Source organism: Geospiza fortis, unplaced genomic scaffold (assembly GCF_000277835.1).
Source record: "Geospiza fortis unplaced genomic scaffold, GeoFor_1.0 scaffold10, whole genome shotgun sequence".
Classification (NCBI taxonomy): Eukaryota; Metazoa; Chordata; class Aves; order Passeriformes; family Thraupidae; genus Geospiza; species Geospiza fortis.
The window spans coordinates 5,409,181-5,425,861 of NW_005054326.1; positions in this window are offsets into that span (position 1 = coordinate 5,409,181).

A 16,681-nucleotide genomic window follows, 5' to 3' on the forward strand; every position below is an offset into this window, starting at 1 on the left:
TTCTCTGATGTAAATGTTTATCAGTGAACTTAAGGATTGTATGGTAGTAGGCAACATAGCCCATAAATTTTAAGATCCCACAAAATAAAGCTGTGTATTAAAACCCATACATTTTCAACAAATTTTTGACTCATAGCTTAAAATCTATCAATGTGTAAGTGTTTAATAACTTTCCAGTCTGTCCTCAAGCAGTTGAGTTGATGTAACTCATCAGATCATCCTAAGTGGTGGATGTTCTCTTGTGAAATCATTCTCTTAAAAATAGGGGGGGTATAGTTTTCTGCAACTTTCGAGTGGGCTCTCGATATAGGAAACCCGTTTATCTTGGATATGCAGCATATGTGCATACATAGCATCCAAATCTTGCCAACTGTTGCTGTGGAGGAATTTTTAGGAGGAGGTATCTGGAGGAAGTGAAGCCATGATTTGTTGTCTGTTCCAGAATTACGTGCATAACATTTTTGCGTTATTATTAGATTAATTATTTTTGGCTATATGTGGTTTCCCATTGCCCTTGGAGTGGCCTTTGCTTATTCCAATGTAGCTGCAGTTAGCAACCAGACCTTCTGGAAGGCTTGCTGCAGGTGTGAAGGTAAGTAGGTACTGGATTGTCATGCCCAAGCAGCTAGAGATATGCCAAAGGTGACAACAGTATGCAGAGCATTTTAAAAAATTGTGTAAGCCACTCTAATAATCTCAGTTGTGAAGGCACTAGAAAGGTTGCTGAAAAGACTGAATATTTTAATTGTCAAGGCCACTTATGGACAAGGTCTCATATAATAAACTTAGCTGTCACTTTTATCTATTCTTGCTTATTAACAAAGATTGGGAGAGTAGTATAAATGGTAGCCATCTCTACTCTTGAAATCCTCACAGGAAGTTATGTTCAGGGTCATATAATTTCCTTACAAACCATACACAACATCCCAACTGATGTTTACAATCCTTGCAGATGACAGCAGGCTGATAAGCCATGCAGCTGGCTAAGGCAGGCTTTTTATTTTGGTTAGGGCTTTTAAAGTAAGTCTGACCACAGAGTTTGTGGGTTGATACTGTATAGAGAGCTGAAACTAGGAATTTGCTGTTTTCTTTGGAAGTACTTGATATACAAAATTCTCAATTTCTGTTTTTCTTGCCATGTTTGCTAATTGAAAAGAATTTTACTTTTTTTGAGATGCCAGACAATGCAAGAAAATGTGTGATCACATCAAAGTTTTTTTCTATTCTGACTCATACTTGTGTGATGGAGAAGACTGGGGGTAAGGAAACACCTGGCACATGAAGTTCATTAAAAAACCTTGACTTGCAAATATGCTGACAGTTGTTTTCTGAAAATGGTTTGCATTTAGAATGTCTTTTTGGTTGCAATCTTGGTCATTTTTTGGTATCTTTGCATTCATGCACAGTTTTGCAGAACCTGCCTGTATAAAACTCAAATTTTAGTTTCTGTAAACTTACATAACACACGAGAGAATGCAAACTGATCCAGACAAAATGTCCTCAAACTATCAGAGGTGTTCTGTTGTTCTATCTTCAAGACCTTGCTCTTACAGAGCTGTGAACTGTGTCAAAGGATATAATCCGTTTGCTAGAAGAAAGATTAATTGAGTAGTACAGTTTGTCATTATTTTTTCCAGTTTCCACATAGTAGCCAAATGGAGCCTTAAAACTGTGGTGCAAGGAGTCAGTGCCTGAAGATATTTTTCATGTGTGCCCCAACTGCCTGAAATAAGAGGGATGTTACAGCACAGTTCCTATCTAAACCAATGCCTGAAATTTCAAATTGTCCAGTGGCTTCTTCAATGGAATGAAAGATTCCATGGGTGGTTTGCGGGAGCAGTCGATACTGGAAGTGTGACATATCCATCTTCAACTCTTGCGGTCTGTGATTTTGGAAGTAAAAAGGAAAATAGAATTGATGCAGTGCTGGCCAGTGTTCTCATGATAGATGCATTCGTTGTTAGTAGTAAAGTCAACATACATGGTGTGCAGTAGAACAACTGGTCTGAGTTATTTCTACTCGTTCTTTCTACAAGTGTTGTGTATTTCTTGGAATCAACGTGATTGTATTGACCCTCCTCTCCTGAGGTAGAACCAAATCCTATAGTTCTCAAGGGTAGCAGACAGCAACTGGTTTTGTAGGAGAAATAAGACTTTGACCAACATCAGAAGCTGTAATGTGGCTATATACTTGTTAACTGTGCTTATTTACTTCCCTCCATTTTGGAAATCTTTGGAAGTTGGTGTTCCTTGTCCCTTCTATGTTCCCTCACTTGCTGCAAGAAGTATTACATAATGTTTTTAAAAGCTTGTCAAACATGTGCATGCTAATGGGAAAGTCTGTTTTGAAAGCAAAAGAAGTTGGTGTTCCTTGTCTCTCCTATGTTCCCTCACTTACTGCAGAAGTATTACATAATGCTCATAAAAGCTTGTCGAACATGTGCATCCTAATGGGAAAGTCTGTTTTGAAAGCAATACTTTTAACTGTCTACATCTAGGATACTAGAGAAATTTCCAGTTAGGATACTGAGAACATTCCATTTGGTTCAGGTTGGTTGATGTTCTTTAAGACAACAGCCCTGCAGGGTGCCTTGCACTATCTGCATGTTCCTGTTTTTCTTGATGAAAGTACATAGATCAGAAAGGTATCATGATAGAATCTCTGAGTATCCCTGGGTGGATAATGAATCCTACTATACGAGAATTTAAATATTAGGTTAATTTTTCATTGGTGTCAATGAACCTTTTCGTTATCTCAGCTGGGAATGAGCTCACTGCTCTGTATAAATATTATGAGACTTATTAGGGCTATGATTTTTGCTGTTTAATTGGAGAGTAAAATAAAACTTCAGTGTTACCTAAGGCATTGACTTAGAGTAGCTTTTCTCATTAAGCTTCTGCAAAGGCACTGTTCCACTTGCTTTCCAAATCACACTGTTGATGACAGGGTTCTTAATTTTTACTATGTAATATATAGTGTATACTGTACAATAATTACAGTGTGCTGTTTTCCTTTTTTAACCTCTGAGCAAGGAAAAATTACAATTTCCCAGCTATGTTTAGTAGCATGGGTTCCCTATCTATATTGTTTTGTATCCTTAATATGGGAGATATGTGAGAGCTGTGTTTAAGTAGCATAACACTTGCTTCTGTCTCACAGTGACTTCTATTAGAGCAGCTGATAAGATTATTTGCATAAATAGTGACTGCAGAATTGGGAACAAAAATGTGTTGATGGAAATCTCTTTAATTAGGTTGCTTGCTAGTTTATGGAATGTAATTGAAGAACTCTGCATACATTCCAGGTTATCCAGCTGTTTAGGGTACAAACCTTACAATGATGCTAAGAACATGCGGAGCAGCAGTAGTTTCAATGTTTGTGCTTCTGTGTATGTGCTTTCTAAATGGACTTCTTCTTTTGATCACAAGGACAGCTGTCCTGACTTGACCAAGGTCCCAGATCAGAGACTTCTCCCCTCACTACCCTTTGGTGCTGCAGGGAGCATTTGGGGTGTGCTGCTGTGGTTTCTTACTCTGAAGGCCATGTGGAACTTCAGCTGGCCCTCCCAGAACTTGGATTATAAACCACCAGGTTCTGGAAGAATTGAATTGCCCCAGTATAAGGCTGCCTCAACTGCTGAAGGTTTAAAAGTCTGTTGGCTGGGCTGGTTGTCCAACTGTTGCTTTCTGTGTGCAGAGTTTGATGAATCTGTTGGCTAAGTGTGTGTGGCAGCTGCTAGAGACTGAAACATGCCATGTTGTGTCTCTGTACAGTCAAGAACACCAATTTCTGCATCCTCTAGGGAGTTAAAACAAAAGATAGCAATTGGAAAGAGTCTTACTGAGAGTTTCCTGGTCGATTACTAGGGCAAACAGACTTGAGTGTATCACAGATTTGTAATACGTGAATTCTGAAAGATCCAAGTGTATGTTTTGTTTTGTTTAGCAGAGGTTAGAGCTGGGGGTGATGTGGGGATTGCAAACTGTTGCCTGCTGGTGTTCCTGATGGCTGCCTTGCCTGTATCAAAGGTTCAGCTACAATAGTTGGTACTTTGCATCAGACAAAATGTTGGTTAGATTATACCCTGTTATAATGCAGCTGTTTTCTGATGGGGCACCGAGTCAACAGATTGATCATGTGTCTTTAGTAGTGAATGTTTCCAGGCCTTGTGGCTTCATGAGTTATCCTGAGTCAATGAACCTGAAGCAGTTGGGGCATTGGGGGTGTTGGCAAGGACAAACTAATTTAACTTGAATTTAGCCAGTGTTTATATATTCTATACAGCTGGTGTGATCTGTCTGCACATTGTTCTGCAAATCACATGATACTTAGTGAGAGCTTGTAACTGAGTCAGGAGGGAAAACAGGTAATGTTTCCATCAAAATATTTTGATGTTAATTTACATGCGTATTTGGAAGAACAGAATACACCAGCTAAGATTTCTTGTATAAATCAGCGTATCAGAATGATGGGGTAGCATAAGCAATTGCAAAACATTGCTTCTGTGAAATACTGTAGTGTCTGGAAATGTACTTTCCAGCTCTTGGAATGAAAGACGAAGGGGACTGTGTCTGGCTGAAAGCAATATAAAAGAGGTGTCAATGGTTGTATGTACAGGGAAGGCATAGAGTGATTTTGCTTTCAGGTCTGTAATAAGCTTTTGAAATTAAGAAGCATACATAGGCTTATATAAAGTATATGATTCTCTTTTTAAATTGACATTTGCTTGTAAACTACTTAGTGAGCCAAGTAATTTACATCCAATGTTGAAGAATTGTCTTTACATTTAAACTGGAACCTAAGAACTGCTGTTGGCTTCCTTGTGTGTTCCCTATGGTCTCATTTAAGTCCCTTAATGAGTCATTATGTCTTAAATTTCCTAAGTTCAACAGACTTATTAAAGAAACAGAATAATCTGAATTTTGGAGGATGGTTGTTCATGTTGCTGTGTTCATTGCATTATGCTGCTGTTAGTGAAACTTCAGAAGGGACACGTGTGCTGCAGAGCTGGCAGGCTGTGCTGAGGATGTGGTACCACCTGCCTACAGACCTGTTCTGGTCTTGGCCGGTGATGTTACTTGAGTTGTGTGAATTTTAAGTACTAAACAAGCTGTGTTCTCAGCAAAAACCGATTTCTATAATGCACTGAAATGCTGGGCCAAAGAACTTGTGGTTATCAAATCTGATTGAAAAGAAAGTCTTGCCCCATGAAAGACCGGGTTTTTTATTGGTATTTTGTGAAATACATAAAAATATGATGTAGGAGTTATGTCCAAAACCACAGGATTCTAAAGTGTAAAAAGCTAAGACCAGAAAGTTACTAAGAGCTGTTTCATCTGCCTATCCAGACTTGTGAGTTTGAACTAAAGGGCAGATGGGGTATGGTAGGATAATATAAACCAAGATCTTGCTTGTCTTGCTTGTGCTCTAGGAAGAGGAGTTTTGATTCCATAGTGAAATCGAGGTATAGTTACATTAAATGCAAGGATTTATTGTACATAAACAATTATGTTTGTGTATGGGGGAAGCCTTTTTGCAGGTTTGCTCCCATCTGCTATTTGAAAATTGCTTTCTGAGGTCCTCAGGATTCCGGAGCAGTAAAAATAAGCAGTAATGGATGTGGCATAATGGGGATCTTGTAGACCCTAAATACGTCAACACCTGCCTACATACATACATATATATATATATAAAATTGCTAATAGCAATCTTTAAACTGCATTTTTCTTTACAAAGCAGACTTGATATTGTATCCCTTTATCATGAGTCATCTGCTTAAATCTGACTTCCTTTAGCCTGTAGGGTGCATGTTGCTACAGTGGAGTTTTCATTTTAGCGTTCCATAGACTTTTCACAAAGGCGCAATTGAGCGCCAAGCACTGGCTGTCTGCTTTAATGGAATGCGTGAGTTAAGGCAATTTCCTGTTGCACGGAGAGAAACCTTAAGTAGATTTACTGAATGTGACAGGAGATGTACGCAAAAAGCAAATTATTTAGTACTTTGGAACAAGACATTATGTTGCTTTGGAAGATTTGACTGAACGACATGCTACATAACAGGTAATTCTGTAGAGTATTAAATATATCAGCTTGGGGTAAATTATCAACACAAAGGCAGTTTTCTTGTGCCTCTTTTACATGTTGGATGATAAGGCATATCAGACAAGACTCTTGGCACTGTATTGTCCTGTTCCTGTCCAATTTCTCCTTTTGATGGGAATGGAGAAGCACGACACTGTGGTAAAGAGAAGTGCATCCAATTGTAGGTAGTATTTAATAAATGTTTCTCCATTGTTCACGACTTGGTGGCTGTAACAGTCCCTTTTAATGGCAGGCTTGCTTACAGTGTCAGCTGTCAGAGCACCAGGTTGCTTTTGAACCAGGCTTTTGTTACTTTTTTTTTTTTTTTTACTCCTGTGAAAGGATTTTGCATTTACTTAATTCCAGGGAAATAATTTCAGGGATTTGTTTTTTAAGTAAAATGACTAAATGCCATGTGTAGCTTGGCTAAACAGAAGGCAAGAATTGACAATTTTAAACACCAATGTCATGAGGCTTCCCCTCACGTAGTACTGCTCATAAGTGAGAGTGGTCCATTGAAATAGGGAGATGGGGTGGAACAAGGAAAATGTCCTTAGCTTGTGGCTGGCCTTGAGGGAATTAGTTGCAGCACAACAGTCCATTTATAAAATTAAAATGAACAAACAAGCAGTAGAAGATGTGGGGATAAAAGCATCACAGTAGCCTACAGTGAAGCAGAGTACGTGTACGGGTGGAACACACCGGATATGAGACATCTTTTGCCACTTGTGTTTGTTTAAAACCTTAGCTAGAAAGTTAAAGCTCTCGTTTGTTCTTTCATGTCCAAGGATTTGCTAAACGTTCACATTCTGAAATTAATGGAAAATTTGAGTCTGAGAAGGGATTTGTCAAAGGTGTTTTCTGTTCTCTTTTTTTTTTTTTTTTTCAATAGGAAAAGATTACTTTAGGAATAAACACTGTGCTATTTATTCCTGTTTTTTCAAAACGAAAAACAGGGTGACTGTTCAAAGGTAATTTTGAGGTCATCTGTTATAAATAAATTTCATTTGGGTATTACTTTGCTGTATATGGCACAAATTCCTTTAATTGAAAAAATTAATCTTTCCCTTTCTTGTGTAGCTTTGAGCACTAGCACTGTATTTTGTATAGGCATGTGAAAGATGCATGCTATAGCAATGTCCTGGTAGAATTTTCCTCTTTTCGAGGAAACCTAGTATTTAAAGAAAATTGAAGCCATGGATGTTTGTTCTCTGTGAACTATTTTTCCATAGTTACATTTTTTAAAACTATGCAGCCAAAGAGAGGATGGTGCTGGCCATTGAGATCAAAGGCAAAGAAGGCTCTCAGTCTCCCCAGCTCCATTTGGAGTGTTGCCAGTGGGCCAAAGGAGTGATCCTTCTGTTCAGGGGAGCCCACACCTGGAATACTGGGTCCAGTTCTGGGCTTCCCAGTACAAACCACCTACGGGCACCCTGGAAAGAGTTCACCAAAGGGCTGCTAAGGGGTTGGTGCTTCTTCCCAGTCTGAGAGGGCTGGAGGCTGTTCAGCCTGGAGACAAGAGGTTGTGGGGGGTGAAAATCAGTGTGTGTTAGCGAGGGTGCAAAGGAAACTGAGCCAGATGCTATTCAGTGATGCCCGGGTGCAGGACCAAAGGCAGTGGGTACAAACTGAAGCACAGGAGGTTTCCCTGAACATCAGAAATTGCTTTCTGTACCTCCATGGTGATTGAGTGCTGTCACAGATTGCCTGAGATGGTTGTGGAGTCTCCATCCTCAGAGATACTCAAAAGCCTGAATATGGTCCTGGGCAAGCTGCTTGAGGGGAGGGAGGTTGGATGAGATGACCTTCAGAGGTCTCTTCCAGCCTCAACTATTCTGTGATTACAGAGGTACACTTTGCTGTCAATTAAATTGAGCCATTAAACAAGGAGAGGTTTGTCATTCTGTTAATGTTTGTTACCTCAAAGCAAAAGAAAGCTTAAGAAATTATAGATTTCCTAGGAAGAGAACTCATCTATTTTTATATCCATTTCTTTAAAAGCTTGAAATGACCATATTTAGCCTAATCTAAAGTTATGCCATGTGAAATGATGTTCCCTTTTAAAAGACGAGTCTTCTAATTAATGTGTGATTCCAGTATGGATAAGATTGCCAGCTCTAGAACTGAGAGAATCAAAGCAAGCCAAGTAAAACCAGGTGTGGTAGTTTCAAGTAATGTGCAACATGTATCCCACCGTTCCTTTGGAGCCCTGAGAGGGAGTGGGGAAAGTACTTGTACTGACAGCTCTGCAACAGAGTTATCTCCTAAGGCAAAGGAGTATTTTAGTTAAGAACTTACTGAAATGTTGAGAGGGATGGCAGTCCTTAATTTTTTTGTGTGTAATTTATTTTTTTTTTCTTGTGAGATGTGCATTATAAACTAAAGTTGCTGGTTTGGTGAGAACTGGGCAAAGGAGCATTTGAGTGTTTGTTCAGGCTGAGCAGCATTATTTTGACTTCAGCTCTCTAGGAGATAATGAGAAGTGAGCTGTCTGCACTAATACTTACTTGCTTGGTTTTATGATGTAAAGAAAAGAGAACTGTCATGTTGCAGGGGTTTTTTTCCTTCCTTTGTCTTGTCATGAAAGTTCAAGAAGGAGAAAAGGACTGCAGTGCTTTGTGACCTGATCTAATATGTAAAAGCCAGGTAGGGGGTAGGTTGTCATCTGTGTGTCCCCCTTCTTTGCTTGCTTTTCCTCCCAAGACATTTCTCTGGCACTCCAGAAATATTTTGAAACCTGAGCTGCAGTGAGTTCTAGTCACTTACTATGTGTAATTTAAATAAATGCAAACTATATTTAGCATTACTAGAGCACAGTAAACACCATGTTATAGGAAGGATGTCTTAAGCTACCTGGTAAGTCATTCCTTTGTGCCTGAAGCAATGTGTTTCATCATTCCTGATGAGAGTTTTGAACAATTTTGGCTCTGTATATGCCTGTGGAGTATGTGTTCTGCATCAGGGTGTAACCTGCTTCTAAAAATTATCTGATAAAATGTCTTCTGATTGACAACATGGGAAATAAAACATGGGAAAATAAAATGGTTGTGAACCTGAAGTCAAACCTTGCTGTACAGATACCTGATTTCTATAGAAACTACTTTGGGACTGAGAATCCATTTTGTAAATTGTGACTATTAAAATGACCCACATTATATATGAAGCCTTATGAAACCCCTTATTATATATGAAGCCTTATGAAAGTCATCTGCCAGAGAGCCTGGTGCTCCTGTTACTATGTTACAGTTACAGGGGGACTAAAGCACATACCCTAACACATAGGAAAAGGTGAGGTAGATTGTCTTTGGGGTTTCTGTAGCAGGCAGTGCTGTGGAGCTGTAACTTCCTGCTTGTCTGACTATTGCTGGAGAGGTTAATTGAGATATTGCTTGATATAACATAAATATTTCAGAGGTAGGCAAGGGATGCTTAGTGCTCTCTGTTCAGCTACAATTCCCACTAGTGCTTTTTACATTCTTGTGGCTTTCTAAATTTGTCAGTTCAAACTCTGCCAGAAACTTCAATTACACGAAAATCACAGTTTTGTTCCTTTTGACAAGTGTGTTTATATTAACTGTACCAATGCTTCTGTAAATTGGTCCAGGTTGGTTTTTCAAAAACTAAAATATCTCAATTAATAAAAAAAGAGACCCATTTTATTTTCATAACTCTGTCACAAGTTCATGGCTTATGGTAATTCAGATGGTGGGGAGGAAAAATCCTGCTGCTGCATGACTAAGGCTTGAATGAGCAATTAATTTGTAAATGTCCCATCCTACCTGAAGCATATTGGTGGTCTCAGCTCAGTTCCTGGAGTTCTGCTGACTGCTAGCCAGTCTTTTTCTGTCTTTTCAACTGGCATTTGCACTTGAAAACCTAAATAACAAATCTATGGAGAATAAGGGGCCCTGATACTACCACTCTCTCCCACCCATCACATGAGGTGAAGTTCCCATCAGCATGGGGGCTAAGCAATTAATTTTGTAAATGCTTAAAGACGGTTTAAAAAATATTCGTAAACTATGTCTTCTTCAGCCATCTTGCTCCTCAGTAAAAATGAACATCTACCCTCTTCCAAAAAGGATTGTCCAGCAATGAATTTATTTAAATAAATACCAGGCATTTGTCATGGCTTTTGTAAATAGAGGCATTCTAACTATTCAGGGTTTCGTGTGCACTTAGGTGGGTAACTGATAACTTCTGGTTCCTTCTTCAGAGGTCCCTTTCAGCTGTCCATTTCCTGGATGTGCCATGACTTTGTCTGTAAGGGCTTTATTGAACAGAACATTCTTACCATACAAATGCGGAGGGGTTGAAGGCCTGCAGATTTCTGTACCTCCCAACAATTCAATATCACTTTGTCAGTGTTGAGTTCATGTTTGTCACAGTTACATGAATAAATGCTTTGATAGGCTGTCTCCCTCTTTATCCTGAGAGCCCCACTCTTTGAGTAGGAAAATGCATCAAAAGCTCTGTACAATAAAAGTTTTCTGAGTGAAGAACTGCGCTTTACGGTTTGTGTTCTTTTTTGGAAGTACACTATTTAAATGTGAGTTTGTACTTGCCTCACAGAATGAGGAAATAAATTTTAAAGCAACTAGTGTATTTTTAAATGTACAATTACAATAACATGGATTTAACATAGGCTTTTCCGTAAATTCTTTACAATAGGCATTCTTATTAATAAAGAGTATAATTTCTAGTTATCTGCAGTGTGGTGGGGATAGAAATGCCCTCATGCAAGACCTTGCTGATGGGGACATTGCCTCATGTGGTGGGTGGGAGAGAGTGGTACTGCCAGGTACTCCTTATTCTCTGTAGATCTGTTTATTTGTTTTCAACTGCAAGTGCTAATTGAAAAGGCAAAAAAAAGGATTGTGGCTAGCAGTCAGCAGAGCTGTAGGAACTGAGCTGAGACCACCAGTATGCTTCAGGTAGGGTGGGACATCTTAATGTCTTTCTGTCACTTACAGGCATTTTGACCCTGTTGCCTGTCCTAAGCAGTGATCTGAAGATGTGCACCACCAAAAGTCATTGCTGTGGGAAGCTTCTTGTATTAGAATGCATAGATGTTACATGGGAGGGTGGAATGAACTACAAATACCTTGCAGTACTGCCACAAGTATGGCTCCAACTAGTCCTAAATCTTCAGGCTCTTCATCTTTATAAAGTTCTTGAGAGCTTTTGAAAGTAAACACTACTGTGTTTGAAAATGATGGTGGCAGCTCACGGGAGGACTGTATCTGTCCCTGGTACTGCCAGTTCACCAGTAATTCTTTAGAGATCTTGAATCAAACCCAGTTTTAGATGCTCAATAAGCAGCCTAGTCTCCTTCAGAATCAACTGCATTCAAAACTAAGCAGAACATTTTGGAACCTAATGAAGTTCCTAAGCTTATTTAGAAGAGCCAAGTGCCTGAACTTTGCAGCACATAAATGGTTTGTTATCACGTTGAAGGTTAAGTCTGGGGAAAGCCTTTATCCACTCTTGAAGAAGGTGATTTTGTTCCTCTGAGCTATGACTGCAGTACCCGTATCAGACAGGTACTTCTTCAGGTCTGTTCTTCCCCACAGAAGTGCATGTGCAGGATGCTCGAGATGTGTTTCAGCAGAACCAGGCCAAGCAGATTCCAGTCTCAAGGGCAGTCAAAAGTCACAGCTAGAGAAAATTTCTGTGTTGTGGAAGCTGGCCTTGTCCAGTCCTGTCCATTTTATATTAAGGGTCAGTTATGTGCTCTGAGACCAGAAATTTCCCTAATCTGTACTTTTGTGTGGTTGGTGACACAGTGGTGAAGCTAGGTGCAGCTTGTTTTTTCCCTCTGTTCAAACTAGCAAGATGTGAATAGTGAATACATTTGTTTCAGGACTAGTTCCTAGGTACTACTCTTGTGCTGCCTAAACTGGAGAAACTTCCACAGAATGCATGTGCTTTTTGCACTTTCGCACACAGACACAGACTGAAGCGTGTTCAATGGTATTGACATTTCTGACCGAATGGCTCTTGATCTTCTATGCTAGTTATTGTTGTTCATTGGTGGGATTTTTTTTCTTCTCTCCATGAGTCCTCTTGAGTTTTTATTCCAGCCAATTCTTATGTCTGCAGCTATCAGTATGGTGGCTGTGGGGAGTTCATAGGGGATTTTTGTTACAACTTGGCAAGTGTATTTATTTCAGGAACTCTTTATCCTTTTTTCAAGACATGGAGAGCTCATATGGCTTCTGAAACTACTTCAGCTGAAGTCTATTGAGGTAATTTATAATAGGTAGTTTTGGTATTACTGTATATGTAAACATAAGCCAAATAAATACTGTTTCATTAAGTACACTTACATTAGATCAGATGTCTTGACAAATTTCTTATCTTAAACATGGTAACATTTGTAACATCATCTGAACCCGCAAGATGCTAAAATATTTATTCTAAATATCTAATTTTAAAAAACAAACCACTTGCTGTTGAATTTTACATTTTGCCTGAGCAGCAATGAGGTAAGACTTGTAGACTTTTCCATGACAGCCTTTTTTGAGCACTAGAGTATTGGATGTAGCAGAAACCTGCTAGAGATACGAACTCCCGGAGGTGAATGTCTCTCAAGCCTATTTAGGTTGTGTATCTCCAAAACTTGCTAAAAGCCTTTATATGAATAAGAAATACTTTGATATACGGGAAGTCTGAAGACCGTGTGGTGCTAAAAGCATCGGCTTTGCCTGGCTGTCACTTTCTTAATTTCACAAATAGCCTTGGCACAGTCGCTTTCCTATATCAGAGCCCTGTGGCATTTCAAGTAAGTATTGATTTGAACTTAACTGATTTGCCATTTCCTCTTCAGTATACACTTATTTCAGAGGGAAAACTGAGCAAACTTGAGGTGCACAAGCGCTTCCTTGAAATGGTGAGGGAAGAGGAAACTACTTCTACTTTGTAGTTTATTTAATGTGTTTATGGGCTGTCAGTGCATTGCAAGGACATGTTTTGTATGTTACTGAAATTTTTTTCAACTTTTTTTCTCATACAGGTCAAAAATACATTGGTATTAAGTCAGTTCTAAAGTGTTTTGGGAGTTTGTTCAAGTGTTTCTGCAGGTATAGCTTTGGTTTTTAAGTGTTAGAAGTTGAGGGCTGTTTTCTCTTTTCACAGCACTGCTCGCTCTGTATATGATGCCTCACTTTCCAGAAAAGTCTTAAAACGGTTATGCGGACTACTTAATAACAAAGATTGTAACTAATAAGGAGTTATTTACAAATGCAGGAAACTTAGGGATAAGTTTGTTTTACGATATTTCCTTGACTTGTTCTATAACTGTCAGGCAAGACCATTTACTCTCTGTACTGCAAATATGGTCTCTGCCAACAATGTTTCAAAAAAGCGACTGGCCTAGTGCCAGCACCATTATCCTGTCATTATTCTGACAATAAAGAAATGCAGATGTGCCCAAGTTCATACTGCCTGAAACACTGAAGAATTAAGAATGATCAAAGTACATCTGATAGGATTTTGGCACAACCTTATCTCGGGGGAATCTGGAGGGGAGGGTGGGGTTGGTTTAGCTCCCTTTCTCATCTGCTTATTGTCTTTTAAACAATGCTGGCTCATTCTGTTGGTCATGGAGCTAGTGGTGAAAATGGACTTTCAGGTACTAAATTAATTTTATGAAAATGGTGTTTTATAAAATGAAAAGTTTTCCCAAACAATGTTGTCTTTTGAAAATTCTGTGTGCTCGTAACTGTATGCTCATGAAATACCCAAGCATTATGGGAAATGATGAGACATCCTTATTCATGCTGGAGACTTAGATATCTCAGCACAACTAATGCTTCTTAGCTCTTCAGAGTGTCTGGAATACTTCACTGCTAGGACTCTTAGGTTTTTCAGGCTTTGCTTTGTACCTTTCTAGTTGCTGGAGATTGCTCATACCACAGTTTAATCTAGCTGAAGATCCTTGACTTAAACTTTGAATCTCGTGAGAGATTCAGCGGTAGAGTAAAAGTTGTTTCTTTGCACAATAAAGTTAATTTTAATGTTTTAAATATCTTGAGGTGAAGGCTGTGTGACTCCATCTGACTTTGCTCTTGAGGCAATGCTGTTCTAAGTAGTAGGTTATATTTCACTTGAGGTGACTAGATTGTCCTGCTTGCACAGAAAATTCTTCTGAGCAGTGAAGTGTTGAAGATGCATGGGCAGTAATTTTGAGCCTTGGCTGGCCAACAGTGGTATTTTAGAAGACCTGAGAGGGAACAAGAATTGATGTAGACCAATAGCACTTTTGAAGTAAGACATGTGCAGTAGCTCTGATGCTGTTCCACTAAATGTGAGCTAAACCAGTGTTCCCAGCGAGGTGGAGCTGAGGCCTTTGTGTAGTATTTGACACTGGTGAGCATCTTGGCTTAGGTGAGGGGAACATTCAGTATCCCTCGAGAAGAGCCTGTTGTCTTCTTGTCTTCTAGCTTGTTTTACATCTGGGAAACATGGGAGAGACTCAGATGAAGTAATGATCTTGGGAAAAGAAATTGTGGTTAACTTTTCATAGCAGCATGCCTCAGTCACTACTTCTTCTAGGCCTTTTGATTCCCAAAAATGGCTTTACAGAGGTGCCTTTTACAAACCTCTGCATGTAACCCCTGATTTATATCTATTGCTTTAATCAATAGTCACATCTTCCCAAAGTATCTGCTCAGCTGAAAATATTGAATAAACGATAATGGCACTGAAAGCTGATACTTGATGCATTAGCAGGAGAAGAAAAACTGCCCCCACAAACACTTTACCCATTTAATTAAGCAGAAAATGGGTTCTGTAGATTGGTTATTAAAAAAGGCTTTTTATTAATGTGATTGTTATTCCATTAGTAATTGGATTGAGAGAAGTTCTCTTTCAGTCTGCAAAGTAGAGAATACAGATTTTAATGCTTGAGGTTTTGTGTATAAACAATTAGAGCTTAGATTGATGATTTACATAATGCTTTCTTGGTTTTGAAATGCAGTGGAGACATCCTCTCCATTATTTATCTCTTGCTGCAGGGTGGGGCTCACAGTTTTAATTATTTTACAAACCACTTTCTAGATCTTTGTATTAGCAGTGAAAGATCTCATTTAATTTCTTGTTCCCTATAATTTCCTAGTTTGCAGCTACAGGTGTTAATTATTGAGTTCTTCATGGAGATGGCTGTGTGCTTCATTTAAGGAAATTTCTTCAGAGGTCATCTGTAAGTCATTTTGAGTTCCTTCTGGAGATTCACTTTTGCCAAGATTCACATTTTGTTGAGAAACTGGGTGACAGAGAGGGTTGCCAAAAAAATACCATGGGGTGTCTCCCTGACTGTCCAAGGTGTGTAAAACCTTGGAGAGAGAGAGCATTTCTTACTTGTCACTTTGACCGTGTCTCCCTAGTATGGTTTTTACCTTTATATTTTCCCTTCTGTGAGAGGAATTTGGCAGTAGCTGTGTTTAAAAATTGTTTGACATTTTGGTTATGTCCAAGATGGCTATGTGCAAAGCAGTCTTGGATGTTTGAAAGGGATTGCTAGCTTTGTAGAGCTGCTCTGCTGCTGCTTCCACAACCGGCACTTCCCTTCTCATAGTCCTGCTGCTGAGCTCACGTGTCCTGCTGGGCCTGTGGTATCCAGAGCAGGTTTGTGCAGGCTGTATTCCCTCTTTCCTCCTAAACTCAGTCTCCTAGCACTGCAACTTAGTCTGTGCATGAGCAAAGCAGAGCTGACCTACTGACAGAAAATCAGCTACTTACTGACAAGTGATGCAATCTGTCTGCCATGGTATTAGCACTTACGCAGTGTCCTGATTCATCAGTGTATTTTTGTATGGGTGTTTTTCATATGGTATTTTTATAAGTGCAGGTACAAAGAAAAATAACTCTACAAGTCCAGAATTGAACCCCTCAAGTATTGTGTGCTTCATTCTCTAATGTTGTTGTGGTGTCTCAGAACGGGTCAGGTTGCCTGACAGTGGATCATCTGCTCAAGCAGGGTCATCCTACAGCACATGGCACAGGATTGTGTCCAAATGGTTCTTGGATATCTCCAGTGTTGGAGAGTCCACATTCTCTCTGGGCAATCTGTTCCACTTTCTGGTCACTTGCACACTAAAGAAGTTCTTCCTTGTGTTCAGGTGAAACTTCTGTGCATCAGTTTCTTCATGTTGGCTCTTGTCGTGTTGCTCAGCACCATGGAGCAGAGCCTGGTCCATCATCTTGACACCCTCCCTTCAGATACTGAGGGACATTGATGATGTCCTGCCTGTCATCTCCTCTCAAGGCAGAATGGGCCCAACTCTGTCTTTCCTCATAAGAGAGATGCTCCAGTCCCACCATCATCTTTGTCACCCTCTGCTGGACCCGCTCCAGGAGCTCCCTGTCTGTCTTGTCCTGAGGATCCCAGACCTGGACACTGCACCCCAGATGTGCCTCACCAGGGCTTAGTAGAGGGGCGGGATCCCCTCTCTCCACCTGCTGGCAATGCTCTTCCTAATGTCCCCTGGGATACATTGGCCTTCTTGGCCCCAAGGATGCACTGCTGGCCCAGGGACAGCTTGTTGTCCACCGTCCACCATGACCCCCAGGCCCCTCTCTGGGGAGCTGCTTTCCAGC